Genomic DNA, 15,108 nt, shown 5'->3' on the forward strand with positions numbered 1-15,108 from the left:
CAAAAAATATGGTGTATGGAAATTCTCTTACTACTCGCTACTAGGATATTCATTTTATCTTGGTCAGTTACTAACAGCTGTGGTGCAAAATATGGGGTTTGTGAGATCTCGCTAAACTGGCTATGTATCATAGAACTACTTAGTATGAACTAGTTGCTGGTATTGCCAAAAACAATATCGTGATCATATGAAAAGAATGTGCATGTTGTATAGATGTTTTTTGTGCCAAAATGTGTCTATGTTTTATAGACACAATAGATAGAAGAATCAGAAAGAAAATCTACTCACCAGTCTTGGCAGCCTTCGCATTGAATCATGAAACGGTCCGGATTATAAGGCTGTTGGCATTTACAGAATCTGACAGAAAAAAGATGAAAATAAAAATGTTGGCCTCCAGGGATTTTGAAATTTCAAAAGTAGAGCAAAAAGAAAAGCCTGCAGATTAGGGTTTCGAAAGAGAAATAAAGAAATAAAAGAAGCGTAAAGGTCGTGTTTATAGTGTTCGTTACATGGGGAGTGAGTCGGGTTTGAACTTTGGAAATCCCGCGGGGCTGTATTCCAGGCGGCAGTAGTAATCTCCGTAACCCACAGCGTCAAGCTCCGTATACTCCTCCAAGGTGTGGACGACACATTTCTCCTCCACAGTTTCCAGTCTTTGCATGTCGTAGTGATCTGAAAGCAATAACTCCTTCCTACCGTAAAAAGGTTGCCTCCCACGTTCACATTCCTCTGGTCTATAATACCACCTTACTAACAGCTTAATTCTATTTCGCCCGTACGTCTGGATTTTCTCCACCTGAGCTACGTAAAGTGGTATTCCCGGACTTGGGCTTCGCATCAATACCGTATCTCCCACTGCAAAACCACCATTAGGTTTTCAGGTTTTCACAGATGATATGATCATAATGGTATGATTTAACTGGAAAAGAAAATAGTGGTTTAAGGCTACTGCTTACCTTTGATTACTTTGTCTCTCTTTTTTATTATGCACGATTCCAATGTTTTATGCTTCTTGCGTACCATCCTTGCTAGGAAGAGAAACACGAGGAAATACCGCTTTTCTGCGTCTGCAGGGATAATTTTCTACAGTCTTCACAAATTGCTCACTTCGACTGTGACGCTGTGTTCTTGATATCAAACAGTTACCTCTCTACGCTTATATCCCAGGGCATTATATTCTTATTTCTTCCAGCCGTTGGACATTTGAATTTAGAGTGAAATAATGAGCGGTTTTACATATATCTCACCATTTTAAGATTACTGGTTTCTATAAATTTTATTATTATAATACAGTTCGCATAATATAATTATGAAATCTTTTAGTTTAGATTCAAATTTAAATTAAAGTGAAATAATGGGTATTTTTGTGGTTAATATTCACATATATGAATCTTGATATGGCTCAGAATAAGTGTGATTTCTGTGTTTATTTATTCTAAAATGTAAGCTAAAATGTCTAAAGCAGAAGTTTGTTTTAAGAAAGACCAACTTACTTTCTTTTATATATATATATATATATAATTTTGAACTATGGAATGCTCTCAATAAATGGGTGAGATTCATTTTGATTATTTAAATACTTGGAACCCTTAAACATATACTAATTAACAAAATAATAATAATAAATAATTTATTTCTTATTAAATTTTATATTATTTAATTAAAATATATGATATATATTTAAAAACATGTATTTTTTTAAAATTAAATTATTAGTATTAATAGCTTAAGGTCTCAAAGGTTCCAAATGTTGTAATGTTTAACATTTTGATTTAATCAAAATAAAATAAAAACAGAAAATCAATAATTATAATTAATAATTAAACTAGTCTAAATCTATTTTAACTATGAATCTACTAAGCTCTACCAAGCTCTAAGAGGGATCAAATTTTTTGAAATGATAAAGCTACTAGTTATGAAATATATTTTTTATTATTTATTTTAATTTAATTACTAAAATAAAAAATAAAGACTTTATAGTAATTTTTTTTTTCAATTTAGTACTTAAAATTGTTAAAAAAAACTATTAAGAATATTTATAATAAATTCTTAAAATCTTATAAAATAAATAAATACACAACTTTAGTTAAAAAAAAGCACATTACATAAATAAAAAATAAGAAAAACTTTCACATTTATTTAAGTTAAATTCTAATCATTTTTGGACTCATAAAACTAAAAAAGATAATATGATTTTCTAGAAGGATTGGAATTTTTATTTTAAAAATCCTCTAATGTCATGGACAATATTTCAAAAAATTTCACATATGAAGAAGTATTTTAATAAAAAATTTAGAGTTCCCCGCTAAGAAAGTAGCGAAAAGAAAAATAGAGGAGGAAACAACATCTAAAGATACCAACCTAGATCTTAAAAATTGAAGTGCATATCCTCATTCCTCACTTACTCAAGCTTTTCTTCTTAGCATCAACCTTTCAAAAACCCTCGAGTTGAAGCCCCATTTTATGGGGATAAAAGTAGTCCCTCTAATTAAGGGCCCATTATATAATTAACCCCATTTTAGCCAACTTGTATGGAAGTATTTTAGGAAAAAAATATATTATAGGGTTAGAACTTTATGGAAAAAGAGTTAAGTCTCACATGTGGTTTAGAGGTTATCAATAAACTATGGACCACTTTGTTTTGTTTAATATCTCCTTTGTTGTTTCATTGATTTTGAATTTTTTTGGATAAATTGCTTAAGACTAATTTTTCAAAAAGTTTAGAAGAGCTATGAGTTCCTTTCTAGTTGAGGGTTATCATAATAATATTGTATGAGAATGTCACTGTTAAGTTATAGTGAGATTTGTTAGGAAGAAACTAACTATAATATAAGAGTTAAGAAAAGTTTTTCCTTGTCCTCTACCCTTTTTGGCATATACATTCACAAGTTAGAAGAATGTTTGGAAGATACAAGTTGTGTTAGCCCAACTTTTGATGGTATACTATTTATCCTTCTTCTTTGCACTAATAATATTATTTTTATGGAAATGAGTCCCTATGAATTAGGTAATCAATCGATAATTCTCAAGGACTTCTACTCTAATATGGAGTACGGTGGTGAACATTGACAAATGAAGGCTATGATAATTAAATCCAGAAATACCACCTTTGATATTTTTTTGTACAAAAATGTTCTTTATAGTCCAATATGGTGGAGATGTCATAGTGATTACAAGTAAGTATAAATATTTAAATATTGTCTCAATAAAACCAACATAAATGCATCTTAACTCCAAATCTATCAAGTGTTGAGAGTGATCAAATCTCTCAAGATGCAAATCTCTTTTTGAGTGCAAAACTTGAGGAAATGTTTGCACCTTGAGAAATTCGATTCCTCACAACCCTTGTTAGATCTAGAGTTAATTTCTATTGATGCTTGGTAGATCTAGAGTTAATATGGATATTATATGATATAGATAGATAAATAAATTATGAATTTATTTTATTGTAAATATGAAATTATATATGCTTATTAATTAAATTTAAATATGAAGTTGTAATAGTTATGAATATAAATTATTATTTTAATTTATATTATTAAATATATCTTAATTTATGTTCCATTTCTCTAGTAGTTTTATCTCCCCCTCTGCCCCACCCCCCTTGCAATCTTTCCACCCCTTATCTTATTATTCTCTCCCTTCTCTCATTCTTCTCCCCAGATTTCGCCTTTTAACCCTTTTCTTTTCTTTTCATTTTTTTTACTTAATTATTTACCTTCCATTTAACCTCCTTTTCCTTTCCTTTTTAATTCACATCTTTATTTTTAATTATTTTCCTTTTTCAATGTCTCCTTTAGTTCTCCTTCCCCTTTTTCCTCACACCTTTCAATTTATCCTAGTTATTATCTCAATATAGCTTTATTCTTTTATTTCCTTCATTCAACAACTATATTTTCCTTTTTTCCTTCTTATCCCTCTCACCCTTTAAATTCAAACCCAAACACTCTTTTCTAGCATCTTTATTCTACTTCTCACATCCTTGATGATGGGTGGAGTGTCCAACTGAAACATTTTATACTCCTCTACACAATTTATCTCCATAACAATTGATGTTGCGTGTGTATCACATTTTTATTATTAGAAATATTTTTATTTGTAATTATATATTTATCAATTAAATTTCTTAAGTTGTCATATGTTTATTAAGACATATATTATGGAAGGAAAATTACTAGAAGATGATTTGTAGCTCTTAGGTGAGACAATGCTCACATTGGACACACTTACATACATCAAGACAACCATACATATATAGGATTACAATATAGTTGAACAAAATCCTAGAATATAGAATTTGAAAACTAAAAAGTGCTAATAAGGACAATAAGTCCTAACAAAACTCTAACAACTCATAACAAACTTTAATAATAGGATATTATGGAATTCTCGAATATTCTAACTCTTCCTTTCCAAGAGGTTTTGTAAATATGTTAGCCACATTTTCGTTGGTATTACAATAAAATAAATCAATTTCCTTTACAAGATGATAATGAGTCTCAATGTGTTTTGATCATGCATGATATACATGATTGTTGGTCAGTTTGATGGAGCTTTGATTATCAACTTTGATAAATGTTAGTATTTTATGTTCTTCTCCCACTTCTTCAAGGACTAACCTCAACCAAATTGCTTCACAAGTAGCACTGCACAAACCTTTGTACTCAATTTAAGTTGATGACAAAGAAAAAATTGGTTGTTTTTTGTTTCTCCATGCCACAATCTTGGATCTAAAGCTAAATGCATATCTTGACATTGAGCTTATGTCATCAGGATTTTCAACCCAATATGAATCAGAATAACATGCCAAGTTAACATCAAAATCATCAGTATATTTAATATCAAAATTAAAATTCCCTTCAAATACTGAAGGACTCTCTTTGTTTCTTTCCAATGGCTTTCAAGAATCTTTCCCATGAACTAAATTAGGATGTCAGTTGTGGAATATACTATGTTTGGCCTAGTTGTAATAAGATAGTCTAGACTTCCCACCAATTGACAATAAAATGTACCTTTCACCTCTCTTATCCCCTCATAATTATAGAGTTTGGCATTCTATTCTTAAGATATTGATATTGCCATACATTGATCCATTTTGAACCTTTTGAGTATCTCTCTTATATATTTTCTCTCTGCAACCAATGTGTGACCAACTTCTCTCCATATTTCAAGACCTAAGCAATAATGTAATTCACCAAGGCCTTTCATTTCAAAAACCTATGGAAATTGTCTTTTAACTTCATGAATTAACTTAGAAGTGTTGATTATTATAATAAGATCATCAACATACAAGGAAATCATAACAATATGCCTTTTTTTATCTAACTTGATATTCATATTAGGATCACTTTTGCTTTTCATAAAACCTTTTTGAAGAAACAAAGAGTCAACCTTCACATACCAATATATTGGTGTTTGTTTTAATTCACATAAAGCTTTCTTTAATTTTAAAACAAGATGCTCTTGACCCTTCTTTATGAATCCTTCTGGATTAAGAAGATATACTTCTTCTTTTAGTTACCCATTCAAAAAAGAATATTTACCTTCTAGTTGATGTAGTTTCCATTTATATTTTGTAGATAATGCAATCATTATTCTAATTGTGTTTAGCTTTGCTACATGTGAAAAAGTTTATTTATAGTCAATTCCCTCTTTCTATGAGTAATCTTTTTGCAACCAACTTTTCTTTATATTTATCTATACTTCCATCAACATTAAATATGGGTATGAACAACCATTTGGATGTTATGGGTACTTTATTTTCAAGAAATTCTATTAATACCCAAGTATCATTTTTCGTTATGGACTCGTATTCTTCCTTCATTGCATCTCTCCATTCTTTCTGCTCATTATCTTATTTGAAATTTAAAGGTTTTATGGCATTCATTACTTCAATCATCAAGGCATAACCTTTAAATCTTACTAGTGGTTGAGTTTGACATGATAACCTCCTTGGTGCTTCATTATGTTCATCTCTTCTCCTGCTTTGTGCTGAATCATCTTCTCCTCGGTGTGTTGTGGATGTTAGAGGTGTTCATGTCACTCAATTCTTCCTCCTCTTTCTATTCTTGATTATCATCTACTTCTTCGTTAACAACAACATAATCATAAGGAATAAGCCGCACATCATAAGCTTCATTTGTATGCTCATGAAATGACACATCTCTACTTGCAAAAACTTTATTTGTGTAGGGATCAAACAACTTATATGCTTTATGATCATAATAGTAACCAATGAAAATACACTTAATAACTTTTGAATCAAGTTTTCTACTATCTTCTTTCAGAATATGAGAAAATTGTTTTCTTCCAAATATTCTTAAATAGCTCATTGTTGGTTTAGAACCATAAACAACTTCAAAAGGAGTCTTATGATCTAAATTTTAGTTGGACTTCTATTTTTCATGTAAACAATAATTCGAACAACTTCAACCCATAAGGCATTGGTAAGGTCTTATTATTTAACATGATTTGTTCACATTCTACTAGGGTTATGTTCTTCCTTTCAATAACTACATCCTGTTGTGGAGTATGTGGTACCATTCATTATTTTACAATTCCATGGGCTTTGTGGTACTTGATGAATTCAGTTTAAGTATATTCTCCAACTTGATTTGATCGAAGGATCCTGATGTATTTTCTTGATTGCTTCTCCACTTGATTTGTGAAAGCTTTAGAATATTAAGATAAATCACTTTTCTTTCTCATGAAATAAACCCACTTATATTTTTTATAATCCTCAATAATGATCAAGAAATAATATGCTCCACTTATGGTCTTGTCTGCTGATGCAAGAGCATCCGACACTCTTTAATCAAAAGAGGAATCCAAAGCGTAGAACGAGAGGATGTGGACCATCGGAGCTGAACAAGGGACAAATCTGTTTAAAACAGAGTAAATGATGGAATGGATAAAGTCCCTCGAAGACTTTATTAAATGTAATCTACCACATATGTATGCATGTAGAGAGAATTAGGGACAGTTGAGTGATTCATGGAGAGGATTTGATTGGATCCTTTCAGTGATCCGATCCAATATTTCTTATATATGATGAACTTGCGTGTTCAATGAAAGGAGAGAGTGAGAAAAGAGTAAATTTGTGAGAACAGAGTGATCAAAATGTAATCGATAGGGAACTTGTTCCTAAGGCTGAAATGCCTTAGATCTGTAACTATTCCATGTATAATATAAAGTGTGTTTAAGTGTTGAATTATGCGTTTTTGTGTTGTTCATAGATAGTCTGAATATTCCGTGTTGCAGGTTTGATCTATCATCGATCACTGTAAGGATAGATGGTGATCTGTTTAAGTGTTGAATTATGCGTTTTTGTGTTGTTCATAGATAGTCTGAATATTCCGTGTTGCAGGTTTGATCTATCATCGATCACTGTAAGGATAGATGGTGATCCAATGATTGTATGGTGTGTCGTGTGTAGACAGAGTTTGCTAGTGGAACTGTGTTTTAAGCGTAGAATCCATCAAATGGCAAACGAATGAGAGAATGCACAGGATCCGTTGGATTTCATAGATCAATGGATAGTAATGGTGGAAAGTGAAGAGAACTTGAAGTATATCTGAGTCGTCGGACCTCATAGGTTAACGGTCATTGCGAAGCTTAGATGCATAAGCATTAATTCGCGAGGAAAGTGGTTTCATAAACAAGAAGTGGTATTTTGGGTGGCCTTAAACCCATAAGTGGTATTGAAGGGTGAGCACCTGATTCCACTCATCAAGCGACACGTAGTGGCGAGGAGGAGAGAGGAAACCGCTTTTTGGGTAGTTAATCCTCGTGCTTGTTGCCTACCCAAAATTGTTGTGGAGCATTGGATCAAATGAGGGTTGGATATACGACACAGGGTCAATGATTAATTTCGTTGATTGGATGTAACGACAACCATCAGATCGAGCAATCGATCAATGGTCCTGATTTGATCGGTGATCGACGATTGGGGAATGCGAAGGACAATGCAGCAGAAAGGCGATGGACGAGAGAGCGGACCCACCGATAATTATGAACGCGGGTGTAAAATATTTGAAGTCCAGTAATGCTTTTGACTGTGTGTTTTCTGTGTGTTTCCCGTGTAGTTTATGTGTAATCCAATAGAGTGAATGGTCTCGGGTTCTGAGGCTTAAGCACATATTTAATGCTTCTGATAGGTTTTGTGGGCCATAAACCACAGGCCTTAGGTTTGAATTCTCTAAATGAAAGGGGAAATTGGTATACCCCAAAATCACCTTCCATCATTTGGTATCAGAGAAGGGAAAGGATTTCCTGCGAGAAGGAAGAAGAGTGCAAGCAAAAGGAAAAGAGGTATAGTTTTGTTGAAGACTCGAGAGTTATGGTCTTTACTGTCGTGCAGCAAACGACAACGGAAGGTGAGAAGACTTGCAGCAACCTAGAGCAAGGAGTGCTCAATTGGTTCTAGAGGAGAGAACCAGAAGGATGCCAAAAGACTAAGCTCAAAGGAGAAAGCTTGGTGAGGTATCGTGTAGAAGAGGAAGACTGTTACTATAGAGGTTGGTTGCAGCTCACAGAAGATCATGAAGGAAGTTCCACTGAGAAGTGGGTAGAATTGCTAACGATAACGAGAAGCATATGACCAGGAGGTCATCAATTTTTGTGCCTCAGGAGTTTGATGCAGGAGCATCTGACACTCTTTAATCAAAATATGAATCCAAAGCGGAGAACGAGAGGACGTGGACCATCGGAGCTGAACAAGGGACAAATCTGTTTAAAACAGAGTAAATGATGGAATGGATAAAGTATCTCAAAGACTTTATTAAATGTAATTTTCCACATAAGTATGCATGTAGAGAGAATTAGGGATAGTTGAGTGATTCAGGGAGAGGATTTGATTAGATCCTTTTAGTGATCCGTTCCAATATTTATTATATATGATGAACCTGTGTGTTCAATGGAAGGAGAGAGTGAGAACGGAGTAAATTTGTGAAAACAGAGTGATCAAAATGTAATCGATAGGGAACTTGTTCCTAAGGCTGAAATGCCTTAGATCTGTAACTATGTTGTGTATAATATAAAGTGTGTTTTAGTGTTGAATTGTGCGTTTGTGTGTTGTTCATAGATAGTCTGAATATTTCGTGTTGCAAGTTTGATCGACCATCGATCACTGTAAGGATCGATGGTGATCCAATGATTTTATGGTGTTTCATGTGTAGACAGAGTTTGGTGGTAGAATTGTGTTTTAAGCGCATAATCCATCAAATGTCGGACGAATGATATAATGCAGAGGATCCGTTGGATTTCATAAATCAATAGATAGTAATGGCAGAAAGTGAAGAGAACTGGAAGTAGATCTGAGCCGTCGAACCTCATAGATCAACAATCATCGCGAAGCTTAAATGCGTAAGCGTTAATTTGCGAGGAAAGTGGTTTTGTAAACGAGAAGTGGTATTTCAGGCGGCCTCAAACCCATAAGTGGCATTGAAGGGTGAGCACCCGATTCCACTCATCAAGCGACATGTAGTAGCGAGGAGGAGAGAGGAAACCGCTTTTCGGGCGGTTAATCATCGTTCTTGTTGCCTACCTGAAATTGTTGTGGAACCTTGAATCAAATGAGGGTTGGATCTACGGCACAGGGTCAACGATTAGTTTCGTTGATCGGATGTAACGACAACCATCGGATTGAGCGGTCGATCAACGGTCCTGATTTGATCGGTGATTGGCAATTGGGGAATGCGAAGGACGGTGTAGTGGAAAGGCGATGGACGAGAGAGCGGACCCGTCGATAATTATAAATGCGGGTGTAAAATATTTGAAGTCCGACAATGCTTTCGACTGTGTGTTTTCCGCGTGTTTTCCGTGTGTTTCCCGTGTAGTTCCTGCGTAATCTGATACAGTGAATGGTCCTGGGTTCTGAGGCTTAAGCACATATTTAACGCTTCCGATAGGTTTTGTGGGCCATAAACCATAGGCCTCAGGTTTGAATTCTCTAAATGAAAGGGGAAATTGGTATACCCCAAAATCACCTTTCATCATCGACATAGTGTTGAAGAAATGTAACTAGTGTCGGCCATCATAATTGTATGTGAGTCATGATGTAATATATTTGTCAAAAGAAATTTATTATTATTAATTTGACTTATTAAAGCATGGGTTTCATGCTTGGGTCAATAGTCATAGGTCAAGCCTCCATTGTAGGCTTCTAGGATTTTTCTATTGAGTCAAAAAATTTGATGTAACAAACCCTTCTTGGGAACATGATAGAAAAGAATATTTAAGTGTCACCTCTCCTCCATCAAGTCGGCCTTTGTCACCTTCCAAGTCAAACTTAAATCAAACTCATTTAAATGCAACAACAAGTATAAATAGCCATGTGTAACTGGATCAGTTGAAGGAACATATATAATAGTCCAAAGAAATCACAAAAGCATAGTGAAGTTGCATAGGTCCAAAATATTTACAGACTGAGGTATAAACGAAGGGACCAAGCTCCTATACAAAAAGCTGAATTTTTGCAAGAAGATAAAATCTCTATTGTTGTAGGAAGTCGAAGTCTTCATAATTACAGGAAGTTGAAGTCTCTGAGACTATAGGATTTCAAGAAGTATGCAGATGTTAAGAAGGATAAAATTTTGAAGATTTGTTCTGAAATAAGAATACATGAAAGGATGACTTGATGGATGGAGATAAGTTTAGGTTAAGGTCTTAGTTGTCTCACTGTCATATGAATCTATGGAAGGAAGATTTCTTGATTGGGTTTTCCCCTACCTAAGGGATTTTCCTTGGTTGTGTGCCTACATCTCATGTCCAATTTTCATTCATTGCTTAGAATTTATCTCGATGAAAGAAAAATATAAATAAGAACTAACAAACATATAATAATTTTCACAAGTAAATGTCAAAGATCTAAGAGAAATTTTATGCCCTAAATTTTTCAACATTGTATCAGAGCTAGGACTTTGATCTATGGGAAGAAAGTGGATCATTCTTAACTTCATGTCAAGATAAGGAATACATCTACCTAGGACCAAACCTCTAAAAGCAAGGAAGAAAATTTTATGGGCTCCCTCATTAGCCCTAGTCATTGTGATAAAACCAGAGACCTATAAGGAATGAACTAAGATTTTTATTGAAACCTTCGTCCACCTCAAAAAAACTTTAATGCAAATGTTAGGTGATTAACAATCTATTTTGAAGAATAATATTACAGGTCTAAATTTTTTAGAAAAGGTTATTACAAGTCTAAGGGTAATACAGGGTTTAGGTCCTTCAACGGGACTATAACTTTGAATAAAGAACTATATGATTTGCAGTTTAATTGCAAGGCATCATTCCAAATATCATGGTGTAGATCCATTCAAATTATTTTCTATACAAAACCTCTTACGGTCTACACACCCCTTGGTCCTAAAAGCATAAAATTTGGAAGGCATTATCATTCTTGGTCTTGTCGTAGCTACACCTGTAGTTAGAACCTTGTTACAAGACCAACGAAGAAGAGGTAAAGGATCAAACAAGTGAGGTTGGACTTAAACAACTATAAGATGAGTGAGGCCTTATCTTGCTACAATTTGTTGTTGATTAAGTCTACTATCATTCCAGTCCTTGGTTGATGACAAAGTTTGATGGACAAGTAAAAGAACATAAGGAAAATACACAAGGCACAAGCTCATTTTAGGTGGAAGAAGGCCCAAGAGTATATGACTTATGTTAGGATATTCCGACACATAGGAAATAGTTAAGTATAACTTGGTCTAGTGTAGAGTTAGGTAAAGTGTGTTTCTTTACTATGTACTTTTGTAACTTACAATCCGACAGTCACGATATGTTCTAGACATGAAGTGATTCAATGGTTCATTCTCTCCTCGGTATTACCGACACTTGATTCGTGGCTTAACACCCGATTGGTCCATGATCTCTATTTAAAGCGCATGGAGGGTCATTTGTAGGGTAATCATTTATGATAGAAGCTTACGTAAATTTTCATTCTTTTATTAATAAATTGCCTGAAGTGGCCATGTTGGCTCAGGTCGTGGATTGTTTCCCTCTTTGAGGGTTTTAACCACATCAAGAATATTGGTGTACTGATCTGTGATCTGTTTGTGAGCGGTGTCCTTTGGTGTTCTGTCTGAGGAACTTACCCTGTAAATTCCTACATGGTATCATAGCTATTTGAGGGCCGCATCCATTGGTGATCCAAATCTGAAGCCGGTACAACTACATCTAACTGTCGTTTCCTAGATCTATTATTTATGATTACTTTCGGGCCAAGAGGACTACTCTATTATGTTAGGAGCATCTATTCCAGCGAGGAAACCCTTTTGTTTCACGCGAAAAGGTTTCTCGTAGCCCTAGCTATATCATTTTAAAGATCTGGAGGTATACATTTTATTTGCAGTTCTAGATATTCATCTCTCTGTTTATTTCAGTTTATTTAGCTCTCTGTTTTTTATTACCGGATATATACCTTTCATTTATGTTTATGCTCTTTGCCTCGAGACTCTGTACGATCTAGGCAAATCAGAAATAAAAAGGAATGATTTTTCTCATGCGTATGCTCCTTTCCGCCATGCCTTAGTGTGATCTCGAAAAATCAGAAACATTGAGGAAAATATTTAGTTTCCGGCTAAAGCTAACTTCAAGCCGTAAGGTTTTTTTTTTTGTATGTCCATGTTGGGTTTTGTGGTTTTTGTTTTGTAGGCAAAAAATAGCTTTCTCAAGTAAGCACACACCCCAAAGCTTCAGTGACTAAAACAAAACAAAAAAAACCCTTTCCTCTTTTCCAAAAATTACCAACCTTTTAAACTACCTCACTTGGTGCAGAGTTATTTTATGAGAATAGAGGTCTTGAGTTCAAGTCTTTCTTTTTGTTGAGTTACTTTTTCAAAAAACACATTTAACTTATTTTTTAAAGTTACTTTATGTAAAATTGTTCTCACCCATTATAAAAAGTGAGTCACTTATAATTATAAAGTCTCTTTATCTTTTATTTAAGTTACAATTTAGTGGGTAGCTCATAAAGTACCATTGTAAAAGTGACTTTCACTTATTTATAAAAGTGAGTCACATAAAATCTTTTTTTTTTTAAAGTGAGCTAATTAGATTAAGTTTGGAGGGCGGGGGGGATTTTTTTAAAATATAACATTATCATTCATTTCCGCACATTCACGCACTTCATCAGCATCTTTAACAACTTTTATTCAAAAAGCCATAACTTCTTCATCCGGAAGTCGTTTCCAGAGCTGTTTTTTTTTTTTATCAACCTAATTTTTCTAAATCTTTCCATTGGAACACTTAGTTTCAGCATCTATAGCTTTAGTTTATGTTAAAATTGAAAGTCCATGCCAAGTTATTCTTGATAGCACCAACTAATTCTAATGGTGGTCCTACATTGTGGATTTACTTAGAAGTAAAGGTATTTACAGAATAGCCTTGGGCCAAGAAACCAAACCTCAAGATGAAGATAAGGTAGCCAAATGGGAAAATAGGCCAGATCAAGCACGTGGGTCGATAGGGATGTCTATTTCTCCAGACCTTAGATTCCATATCGCAAAACTCGATACTCCTAATGAAGTAATGAAACATCTCACTAAAGTTTTTGGAATTAAAAATGAAATTAGAGCCCATCAAATCGAAAATGAGTTTCTTACATTGGACCCCAATAATTTTTCTTCCATTGAAGATTTTTTGTCCAAGTTCAAGACCCTTAGACTTCTCTTGGAAGGTGTTAAGGTTAAGAAGGAAGATGGTAGCCTTATCTATTCCATTCTTACTAATTTGGGACCAACCTACTCTGTGTTTGTTTCCACCTTCCATTCTACTAGAGAAACCTTTATTTCTCAAGGGCAAGACTACAAGTCCCCCTCTTTTGATTCCTTTTGTGATTCTTTAATAAGAGAACAAAAAAAGCTCTTATATGTTGGTCTTATTAATCTTGGAAACTCTTCTAAGAAAGCCTTAGCCACCCAGAAGTAACCAAATTCAAAGAATCCTAAGAAGCAGTATCCTAAAAGAATGGTCCTAAACCAAACAAGGGTCCTAAGCAATTTCAGTCTCAAAATGAAAAATCATTTCAACAAAATGATAAGCCAAATAAAAACAAAGGGAAGAAGACTTATAGACATTGCCACTTTTGTAATCAAGATGGCCACTTAGAATCCAAATGCTTTAAGAAGATGGAAGCCTTGGAAGCATCAATGTAGAAGCATAACATCCATTTGGAGCACTCTTCAACTTCAACTTCATCTTCAGGAATAACACTTTCTGCATGTGGTTGTCAAGCATATCGGTCTGGTTATGCACTAAATGTATCTTCTTCTTCTCATTCTCATGAGTGGCTCATTGATTTTGGAGCTTCTTATCACATGGAAAAAAACAAAGCCATGTTTTCTTATTTAAATGATTATAACACCAAAAATATATATGTTGGTGATGATAGATCTCTTAGTGTTGTAGGGACTGGAACTGTTCATCTAGACAATGGTCAATTTAATGATATATTATGTGTTTCAACCTTATCTTGCAACCTTTTATCTGTATATCAGACAACTCATTCAAGTGAAGGTAAAATCGTTGAATTTTCATCTCACGATGTTGTAATTAAGGACCTAAGAGATCCTAGATAGATTTTAGCTATTGGCATTACTGATGATTCTACAAGGTTGTATAAGTTTAACAACTTTGGGTCATAAAATCTTCCCTCGGTATTTGTTGCTCATAATGATGAAGTGAGCAAACTTTGGCATGAGTGATTTAGTCACTTAAACTATCACTCCCTTTAGAATCTATGTAAAGAAAATATGGTGACAGGTCTTCTAATGGTATTTTGTAGAGATGGTGTTAGAATGTATGTAAAGAAAATATGGTGACAGGTCTACCAATGGTATTTTGCAGAGATGGTGTTTGTTCCGGATGTGTGCTCAGAAAACATCATCAAGATAGTTTTGAAAAACGTGCCTCTTGGCACGCCTCGGCCCCTTTATAGTTTGTGCATAGTGATTTATGTGGTCCACTTCTAGTTGTTTCATTATTTGGCTACAAGTATTTCTTAACTTTGATTGATTATTTCTCCAGACGCACTTGGGTATACTTTTTAAAACTCAAGAGTGAAGTATTTAATGTGTTCTTGGCCTTTAAGGCCTTTGTTGA

General features: G+C 34.1%; 1 pseudogene; it reads right to left on the reverse strand.

The window, feature by feature from the left end:
- Positions 1-284: 284 nt before the first annotated feature.
- LOC149146383 (chromatin remodeling protein EBS pseudogene) lies at positions 285-1,023 on the reverse strand (annotated as a pseudogene).
- Between the last annotated feature and the right edge of the window lie 14,085 nt (positions 1,024-15,108).

Source organism: Pinus tabuliformis, chromosome X (assembly GCF_031772625.1).
Source record: "Pinus tabuliformis cultivar Carrire ecotype Pingquan chromosome X, CPIR1, whole genome shotgun sequence".
In the NCBI taxonomy this organism is placed as follows: Eukaryota; Viridiplantae; Streptophyta; class Pinopsida; order Pinales; family Pinaceae; genus Pinus; species Pinus tabuliformis.